Consider the following 11,571-nt stretch of genomic DNA (forward strand, 5'->3'; position numbering starts at 1 on the left):
TTCAATTGCACACAATGTTGGAGTTTAACTGCACACTGTGTTCGGGTTCAGTTGCACACAATCTTGGGGTTCAGTTACACACAATGTGGGGGTTCAGTTCCACACGGTGCTGGGCTTCAGTTACATATAATTTTGGGGTACTGTTACACACGATGTTGGGGTTCAGTTACACACAATGTCAGGAATCAGTTACACACTGTGTTCCGCTTCGGATACACACGCTGCTGTGATTCAGTTACACATAATATTTGGGTTCAGTTACCCACCATGTTGGGGTTCAGTTACACACTATTTTGAGGTTCAGCTACACACCATGTTGGGGCTCATTTCCACAGCGTATTGTGATTCAGTTACACACAATGTTGGGGCTCAGTTTCACACCGTATTTGGGTTCAGTTACACACCATGTTGGGGTTCAGTTACACACCATTTGGAGGTTCAGTTACACCCTTTGGTGGAATTCAGTTACACACAGTGTTGGGGTTCAGTTACACACGGCGTTGGAATTCTGTTGCACAGAAAGTTGTTGTTCAGTTGTACACCGTGTTGGGTTTCAGTTAGACACCGTGTTCGGGTTCAGTATGCATGCAATGTTGTGTTTCAGTTACACATCATGTTCTGGTTCTGTTACATACTGTGTTGGGGTTCAGTTGCACATAATGTTGGGGCTCAGTTCCACATTGTGTTGGGGTTCCGTTAGACTCAATGTTGGGGTTCAGTTACACATAATGCTGATGTTCAGTTATGCACAATGTTGGGGTTCCGTTACACACTGTGTTCAAGTTCAGATACATACCCTGTTTGGGAAACAGTTACACACCATGTTGGGGTTCAGTTACACACCATGTTGGGGTTCAGTTACACACCGTGTTGGCATTCAATTGCACACAATGTTGGGGTTCAGTTACACACAGTGTTGGGGATCAGTTGCATGCCGTATTGGGGTTCAGTTGCACACAATGTTGGAGTTCATTCCACACTGTGTTGGGGTGCTGTTACACACAATTTTGGGGGTCAGTTACCCACCGTACTGCGGTTCAGTTACACACAATGTTGGGGTTCAGTTCCGCACCGTGTTGGTGTTCAGTTTCGCACAATGTTAGAATTCAGCTGCACGCAAGGTTGGGGTTGAGTCACGCACCGTGTTGGGGTTCAGTTACCCACTATGCTGGGGTTCAGTTACACACCGTGTTGGGGTTCAGTTGCACACCGTGTTAGGATTCATTTACACACAATTATGGAGTTCAGTTACACACTGTTTTCCAGTACAGTTACACACCGTGTTGGGGTACAGTTACACACAATCATGGGGTTCAATTGCACACAATTTTGGAGGTTAACTGCACACTGTGTTCAGGTTCAGTTACACACAATCTTGGGGTTCAGTTACACACAATGTGGAGGTTCAGTTCCACATGGTGCTGGGCTTCAGTTACATATAATTTTGGGGTACTGTTACACACGATGTTCGGGTTCAGTTACACACAATGTCAGGAATCAGTTGCACACTGTGTTCCGCTTCGGATTCACACGCTGCTGTGATTCAGTTACACATAATATTTGGGTTCAGTTACCCACCGTGTTGGGGTTCAGTTACACACTATTTTGGGGTTCAGCTACACACCATGTTGGGGCGCATTTACACAGCATATTGGGATTCAGTTACACACAATGTTGGGGCTCAGTTTCACACCGTATTCGGGTTCAGTTACACACCATGTTGGGGTTCAGTTACACACCATTTGGAGGTTCAGTTGCACCCTTTGGTGGAATTCAGTTACACACAGTTTTGGGGTTCAGTTACACACCACGTTGGAATTCTGTTGCACAGAAAGTTGTTGTTCAGTTATACACCGTGTTGGGTTTCAGTTAGACACCGTGTTCGGGTTCAGCATGCACGCAATGTTGGGTTTCAGTTACACACCATGTTCTGGTTCTGTTACATACTGTGTTGGGGTTCAGTTGCATATAATGTTGGGGCTCAGTTCCACATTGTATTGGGGCTCCGTTAGACTCAATGTTGGGGTTCCGTTACACATAATGCTGATGTTCAGTTGTGCACAATGTTGGGGTTCAGTAACACACTGTGTTCAAGTTCAGATACATACCCTGTTTGGGAAACAGTTACACACCATGTTGGGGTTCAGTTGCACACTATGTTGGGGTTCAGTTACACACAGTGTTAGGGGTCAGTTGCATGCCGTATTGGGGTTCAGTTGCACACAATGTTGGAGTTCATTCCACACTGTGTTGGGGTGCTGTTACACTCAATTTTGTGGATCAGTTACCCACCGTACTGTGGTTCAGTTACACACAATGTTGGTGTTCAGTTCCGCACCGTGTTGGTGTTCAGTTTCGCACAATGTTAGAATTCAGCTGCACGCAAGGTTGGGGTTGAGTTACGCACCGTGTTGGGGTTCAGTTACCCACTATGTTGGGGTTCAGTTCCACACCGTGTTGGGGTTCAGTTGCACACCGTTTTCCAGTACAGTTACACACCGTGTTGGGGTACAGTTACACACAATGTTGGGGTTCAATTGCACACAATGTTGGAGTTTAACTGCACGCTGTGTTCGGGTTCAGTTACACACAATCTTGGGGTTCAGTTACACACAATGTTGGGGTTCAATTACACACCATGTTCGGGTTCTGTTACATACTGTGTTGGGGTTCAGTTACACATAATGTTGGGGCTTAGTTACACATTGTGTTGGGGTTCCGTTAGACTCAATGTTGGAGTTCCGTTACACACAATGCTGATGTTCAGTTATGCACAATGTTGGGGTTCAATTACACACCATGTTCAAGTTCAGATACATACCCTGTCTGGGAAATAGTTACACCCCATGTTGGGGTTCAATTGCACACAATGTTGGAGTTTAACTGCACACTGTGTTCGGGTTCAGTTACACACAATCTTGGGGTTCAGTTACACACAATGTTGGGGTTCAATTACACACCATGTTCGGGTTCTATTACATACTGTGTTGGGGTTCAGTTACACATGGTGTTGGGGCTTAGTTACACATTGTGTTGGGGTTCCGTTAGACTCAATGTTGGAGTTCCGTTACACACAATGCTGATGTTCAGTTATGCACAATGTTGGGGTTCAATTACACACCGTGTTCAAGTTCAGATACATACCCTGTCTGGGAAATTGGTACACACCATGTTGGGGTTCAGTTACACACCGTGTTTGGGGTTCAGTTGCACACCATGTTGGGGTTCAGTTAAACACCGTGCTGGGGTTCAGATACACATAATGTTCGGTTTCAGTTGCACGTTGTGTTGGGGTTCAGTTACACAAAATGTTGGGGTCCAGTTACACACAATGTTGGGGTTCAGTTAAGCACAATGTTGGGGTCAATTAACCACCACATTGGGGTTCAATTACACACAATATTGGGGTTCTGTTCCATAACGTGTTGGGGTTCCGTTACACACAAGGCTGGGGTTGAGCTGCACACCGTGGCGGGATGCAGTTACACAGAATGTTGGGGTTCAGCTGCATACACCATTGGGGTTTAGTCACACATCATGCTGGCGTTCAGATACATACAATGTTGGAGTTCGGTTACAGACTGTTTTGGGGTTCAGTTACACACAATGTTCGGCTTCAGTTACACGTTGTGTTGGGGTTCAGTTACACACAATGTTGGGGTCCAGTTACACAGAATGTTGGGGTTCAGTTGCACACAATTTTGGGGATCAATTGCACACCGTATTGGGCTTTAGTTACACACAATATTGGGTTTCAGTTGCACACAATGTTGGGCTTCAGTTAGATAAAATGTTGTGATTCAGTTACACACTCATTTGGGGTTCAACTCCACACAATATTGGGTCCATTCACATACAATGTTGGGGTTCAGTCACACACTATGCTGGGGTTCAGTTACACCCAATCTTGGGGTTCAGTTACACACACATTTTTGGGTTTCCGTTACACACTGTTTTGGGGTACAGTTACACCAATGCCGGGTTTCAGTTACACACAATGTTGGAGTTTAACTGCACACTGTGTTAGGGTTCAGTGACACACAATCTTGGGGTTCAGTTACACACAATGTGGGGGTTCAGTTCCATACAGTGCTGGGCTTTAGTTACATATAATTTTGGGATACTGTTACACACGATGTTGGGGTTCAGTTACACACAATGTCAGGAATCAGTTACACACTGTGATCCGCTTCGCTTACACACACTGCTGTGATTCAGTTGCACATAATATTTGGGTTCATTTACCCACCGTGTTGGGGTTCAGTTACATACAATTCTAGGGTTTAGTTACACGCAATATTAGGGTAATTTTACACGCAATAATTGGGTTCAGTCAGACACAATGTTATTTCTACATGCAATATTGAGGTTCTGCTACACACAATGTTGTGGTTCAGTTACACACAATGTTGCGGTTCAGTTGCACAGCGTCCTGGGGTCTAGTTACACACAATTTTGCGGTTCAGTTACACAGAATGTCGGAGTTCTGTTACACATGACTTTGGGGTTCGGACACACACAATGTTGGCGTTCAGATACACACAATGTTGGGTTTCAGGTACACACCATGTTGGGGTTCAGTTACACAACATGTTGGGGTTCTGTTACATACTGTGCTGGGGTTCAGTTACACACAATGTTGGGGTTCAGTTACACACCGTGTTTCGGTTCAGTTGCACACCTTGTTGGGGTTCAGTTACAAACTATTTTGGGGTTCGGTTACACCCTGAGGTACAATTCAGTTACACACAGTGTTGGGTTTCAGTTACACACCGTATTGGAATTCAGTTGCACAGAAAGTTGGTGTTCAGTTACACACCGTGTTGGTTTTCAGTTCGACACAGTGTTCGGGTTCAGTATGCACGCAATGTTGTGTTTCAGTTACACACCATGTTCTGGTTCTGTTACATACTGTGTTGGCGTTCAGTTGCACATAATGTTGGGGCTCAGTTCCACATTGTGTTGGGGCTCCGTTAGACGCAATGTTGGGGTTCCGTTACACATCATGCTGATGTTCAGTTGTGCACAATGTTGGGGTTCAGTAACACACTGTGTTCAAGTTCAGATACATACCCTGTTTGGGAAACAGTTACACACCATGTTGGGGTTCAGTTGCACACTATGTTGGGGTTCAGTTACACACAGTGTTAGGGATCAGTTGCATGCCGTATTGGGGTTCAGTTGCACACAATGTTGGAGTTCATTCCACACTGTGTTGGGGTGCTGTTACACTCAATTTTGGGGATCAGTTACCCACCGTACTGTGGTTCAGTTACACACAATGTTGGTGTTCAGTTCCGCACCGTGTTGGTGTTCAGTTTCGCACAATGTTAGAATTCAGCTGCACGCAAGGTTGGGGTTGAGTTACGCACCGTGTTGGGGTTCAGTTACCCACTATGTTGGGGTTCAGTTACACACCGTGTTGGGGTTCAGTTGCACACCGTTTTCCAGTACAGTTACACACTGTGTTGGGGTACAGTTACACACAATGTTGGGGTTCAATTGCACACAATGTTGGAGTTTAACTGCACACTGTGTTCTGGTTCAGTTACACACAATCTTGGGGTTCAGTTACACATAATGTTGGGGTTCAATTACACACCATGTTCGGGTTCTGTTACATACTGTGTTGGGGTTCAGTTACACATAATGTTGGGGCTTAGTTACACATTGTGTTGGGGTTCCGTTAGACTCAATGTTGGGGTTCAGTTACACATAATGCTGATGTTCAGTTATGCACAATGTTGGGGTTCCGTTACACACTGTTTTCAAGTTCAGATACATACCCTGTTTGGGAAACAGTTACACACCATGTTGGGGTTCAGTTACACACCATGTTGGGGTTCAGTTGCACACCGTGTTGGCATTCAATTGCACACAATGTTGGGGTTCAGTTACACACAGTGTTGGGGATCAGTTGCATGCCGTAGTGGGGTTCAGTTGCACACAATGTTGGAGTTCATTCCACACTGTGTTGGGGTGCTGTTACACACAATTTTGGGGGTCAGTTACCCACCGTACTGTGGTTCAGTTACACACAATGTTGGGATTCAGTTACGCACCGTGTTGGTGTTCAGTTTCGCACAATGTTAGAATTCAGCTGCACGCAAGGTTGGGGTTGAGTTACGCACCGTGTTGGGGTTCAGTTGCACACAGTGCTAGGATTCATTTACACACAATTATGGAGTTCAATTGCACACCGTTTTCCAGTACAGTTACACACCGTGTTGGGGTACAGTTACACACAATGTTGGGGTTCAATTGCACACAATGTTGGAGTTTAACTGCACACTGTGTTCGGGTTCAGTTGCACACAATCTTGGGGTTCAGTTACACACAATGTGGGGGTTCAGTTCCACACGGTGCTGGGCTTCAGTTACATATAATTTTGGGGTACTGTTACACACGATGTTGGGGTTCAGTTACACACAATGTCAGGAATCAGTTACACACTGTGTTCCGCTTCGGATACACACGCTGCTGTGATTCAGTTACACATAATATTTGGGTTCAGTTACCCACCATGTTGGGGTTCAGTTACACACTATTTTGAGGTTCAGCTACACACCATGTTGGGGCTCATTTCCACAGCGTATTGTGATTCAGTTACACACAATGTTGGGGCTCAGTTTCACACCGTATTTGGGTTCAGTTACACACCATGTTGGGGTTCAGTTACACACCATTTGGAGGTTCAGTTACACCCTTTGGTGGAATTCAGTTACACACAGTGTTGGGGTTCAGTTACACACCACGTTGGAATTCTGTTGCACAGAAAGTTGTTGTTCAGTTATACACCGTGTTGGGTTTCAGTTCGACACCGTGTTCGGGTTCAGTATGCACGCAATGTTGGGTTTCAGTTACACACCATGTTCTGGTTCTGTTACATACTGTGTTGGGGTTCAGTTGCACACTATTTTGGGGTTCAGATACACACCATGTTGAGGCTCATTTACACAGCGTGTTGGGTTTCAGTTACACACAATGTTGGGCCTCAGTTTCACACCGTATTTGGGTTCAGTTACACACCATGTTGGGGTTCAGTTACACACCATGTTGGGGTTCAGTTGCACACCGTGTTGGCATTCAATTGCACACAATGTTGGGGTTCAGTTACACACAGTGTTGGGGATCAGTTGCATGCCGTAGTGGGGTTCAGTTGCACACAATGTTGGAGTTCATTCCACACTGTGTTGGGGTGCTGTTACACACAATTTTGGGGGTCAGTTACCCACCGTACTGTGGTTCAGTTACACACAATGTTGGGATTCAGTTACGCACCGTGTTGGTGTTCAGTTTCGCACAATGTTAGAATTCAGCTGCACGCAAGGTTGGGGTTGAGTTACGCACCGTGTTGGGGTTCAGTTGCACACAGTGCTAGGATTCATTTACACACAATTATGGAGTTCAATTGCACACCGTTTTCCAGTACAGTTACACACCGTGTTGGGGTACAGTTACACACAATGTTGGGGTTCAATTGCACACAATGTTGGAGTTTAACTGCACACTGTGTTCGGGTTCAGTTGCACACAATCTTGGGGTTCAGTTACACACAATGTGGGGGTTCAGTTCCACACGGTGCTGGGCTTCAGTTACATATAATTTTGGGGTACTGTTACACACGATGTTGGGGTTCAGTTACACACAATGTCAGGAATCAGTTACACACTGTGTTCCGCTTCGGATACACACGCTGCTGTGATTCAGTTACACATAATATTTGGGTTCAGTTACCCACCATGTTGGGGTTCAGTTACACACTATTTTGAGGTTCAGCTACACACCATGTTGGGGCTCATTTCCACAGCGTATTGTGATTCAGTTACACACAATGTTGGGGCTCAGTTTCACACCGTATTTGGGTTCAGTTACACACCATGTTGGGGTTCAGTTACACACCATTTGGAGGTTCAGTTACACCCTTTGGTGGAATTCAGTTACACACAGTGTTGGGGTTCAGTTACACACCACGTTGGAATTCTGTTGCACAGAAAGTTGTTGTTCAGTTATACACCGTGTTGGGTTTCAGTTCGACACCGTGTTCGGGTTCAGTATGCACGCAATGTTGGGTTTCAGTTACACACCATGTTCTGGTTCTGTTACATACTGTGTTGGGGTTCAGTTGCACACTATTTTGGGGTTCAGATACACACCATGTTGAGGCTCATTTACACAGCGTGTTGGGTTTCAGTTACACACAATGTTGGGCCTCAGTTTCACACCGTATTTGGGTTCAGTTACACACCATGTTGGGGTTCAGTTACACACCATTTTGAGGTTCTGTTACACCCTTTGGTGGAATTCAGTTACACACAGTGTTGGGGTTCAGTTACACACGGCGTTGGAATTCTGTTGCACAGAAAGTTGTTGTTCAGTTGTACACCGTGTTGGGTTTCAGTTAGACACCGTGTTCGGGTTCAGTATGCATGCAATGTTGTGTTTCAGTTACACATCATGTTCTGGTTCTGTTACATACTGTGTTGGGGTTCAGTTGCACATAATGTTGGGGATCAGTTACACATTGTGTTGGGGTTCCGTTAGACTCGATGTTGGGGTTCAGTTACACATAATGCTGATGTTCAGTTATGCACAATGTTGGGGTTCCGTTACACACTGTGTTCAAGTTCAGATACATACCCTGTTTGGGAAACAGTTACACACCATGTTGGGGTTCAGTTACACACCATGTTGGGGTTCAGTTACACACCGTGTTGGCATTCAATTGCACACAATGTTGGGGTTCAGTTACACACAGTGTTGGGGATCAGTTGCATGCCGTATTGGGGTTCAGTTGCACACAATGTTGGAGTTCATTCCACACTGTGTTGGGGTGCTGTTACACACAATTTTGGGGGTCAGTTACCCACCGTACTGCGGTTCAGTTACACACAATGTTGGGGTTCAGTTCCGCACCGTGTTGGTGTTCAGTTTCGCACAATGTTAGAATTCAGCTGCACGCAAGGTTGGGGTTGAGTCACGCACCGTGTTGGGGTTCAGTTACCCACTATGTTGGGGTTCAGTTACACACCGTGTTGGGGTTCAGTTGCACACCGCGTTAGGATTCATTTACACACAATTATGGAGTTCAGTTACACACCGTTTTCCAGTACAGTTACACACCGTGTTGGGGTACAGTTACACACAATCATGGGGTTCAATTGCACACAATTTTGGAGGTTAACTGCACACTGTGTTCAGGTTCAGTTACACACAATCTTGGGGTTCAGTTACACACAATGTGGAGGTTCAGTTCCACATGGTGCTGGGCTTCAGTTACATATAATTTTGGGGTACTGTTACACACGATGTTCGGGTTCAGTTACACACAATGTCAGGAATCAGTTGCACACTGTGTTCCGCTTCGGATACACACGCTGCTGTGATTCAGTTACACATAATATTTGGGTTCAGTTACCCACCGTGTTGGGGTTCAGTTACACACTATTTTGGGGTTCAGCTACACACCATGTTGGGGCGCATTTACACAGCATATTGGGATTCAGTTACACACAATGTTGGGGCTCAGTTTCACACCGTATTCGGGTTCAGTTACACACCATGTTGGGGTTCAGTTACACACCATTTGGAGGTTCAGTTGCACCCTTTGGTGGAATTCAGTTACACACAGTTTTGGGGTTCAGTTACACACCACGTTGGAATTCTGTTGCACAGAAAGTTGTTGTTCAGTTATACACCGTGTTGGGTTTCAGTTAGACACCGTGTTCGGGTTCAGCATGCACGCAATGTTGGGTTTCAGTTACACACCATGTTCTGGTTCTGTTACATACTGTGTTGGGGTTCAGTTGCACATAATGTTGGGGCTCAGTTCCACATTGTGTTGGGGCTCCGTTAGACTCAATGTTGGGGTTCCGTTACACATAATGCTGATGTTCAGTTGTGCACAATGTTGGGGTTCAGTAACACACTGTGTTCAAGTTCAGATACATACCCTGTTTGGGAAACAGTTACACACCATGTTGGGGTTCAGTTGCACACTATGTTGGGGTTCAGTTACACACAGTGTTAGGGGTCAGTTGCATGCCGTATTGGGGTTCAGTTGCACACAATGTTGGAGTTCATTCCACACTGTGTTGGGGTGCTGTTACACTCAATTTTGTGGATCAGTTACCCACCGTACTGTGGTTCAGTTACACACAATGTTGGTGTTCAGTTCCGCACCGTGTTGGTGTTCAGTTTCGCACAATGTTAGAATTCAGCTGCACGCAAGGTTGGGGTTGAGTTACGCACCGTGTTGGGGTTCAGTTACCCACTATGTTGGGGTTCAGTTCCACACCGTGTTGGGGTTCAGTTGCACACCGTTTTCCAGTACAGTTACACACCGTGTTGGGGTACAGTTACACACAATGTTGGGGTTCAATTGCACACAATGTTGGAGTTTAACTGCACACTGTGTTCGGGTTCAGTTACACACAATCTTGGGGTTCAGTTACACACAATGTTGGGGTTCAATTACACACCGTGTTCGGGTTCTGTTACATACTGTGTTGGGGTTCAGTTACACATAATGTTGGGGCTTAGTTACACATTGTGTTGGGGTTCCGTTAGACTCAATGTTGGAGTTCCGTTACACACAATGCTGATGTTCAGTTATGCACAATGTTGGGGTTCAATTACACACCATGTTCAAGTTCAGATACATACCCTGTCTGGGAAATAGTTACATCCCATGTTGGGGTTCAATTGCACACAATGTTGGAGTTTAACTGCACACTGTGTTCGGGTTCAGTTACACACAATCTTGGGGTTCAGTTACACACAATGTTGGGGTTCAATTACACACCATGTTCGGGTTCTATTACATACTGTGTTGGGGTTCAGTTACACATGGTGTTGGGGCTTAGTTACACATTGTGTTGGGGTTCCGTTAGACTCAATGTTGGAGTTCCGTTACACACAATGCTGATGTTCAGTTATGCACAATGTTGGGGTTCAATTACACACCGTGTTCAAGTTCAGATACATACCCTGTCTGGGAAATTGTTACACACCATGTTGGGGTTCAGTTACACACCGTGTTTGGGGTTCAGTTGCACCCCATGTTGGGGTTCAGTTAAACACCGTGCTGGGGTTCAGATACACATAATGTTCGGTTTCAGTTGCACGTTGTGTTGGGGTTCAGTTACACAAAATGTTGGGGTCCAGTTACACACAATGTTGGGGTTCAGTTAAGCACAATGTTGGGGTCAATTAACCACCACATTGGGGTTCAATTACACACAATATTGGGGTTCTGTTCCATAACGTGTTGGGGTTCCGTTACACACAAGGCTGGGGTTGAGCTGCACACCGTGGTGGGATGCAGTTACACAGAATGTTGGGGTTCAGCTGCATACACCATTGGGGTTTAGTCACACATCATGCTGGCGTTCAGATACATACAATGTTGGAGTTCGGTTACAGACTGTTTTGGGGTTCAGTTACACACAATGTTCGGCTTCAGTTACACGTTGTGTTGGGGTTCAGTTACACACAATGTTGGGGTCCAGTTACACAGAATGTTGGGGTTCAGTTGCACACAATTTTGGGGATCAATTGCACACCGTATTG

Source organism: Pristiophorus japonicus, chromosome 15 (genome assembly GCF_044704955.1).
Source record: "Pristiophorus japonicus isolate sPriJap1 chromosome 15, sPriJap1.hap1, whole genome shotgun sequence".
NCBI classification, from domain to species: domain Eukaryota; kingdom Metazoa; phylum Chordata; class Chondrichthyes; family Pristiophoridae; genus Pristiophorus; species Pristiophorus japonicus.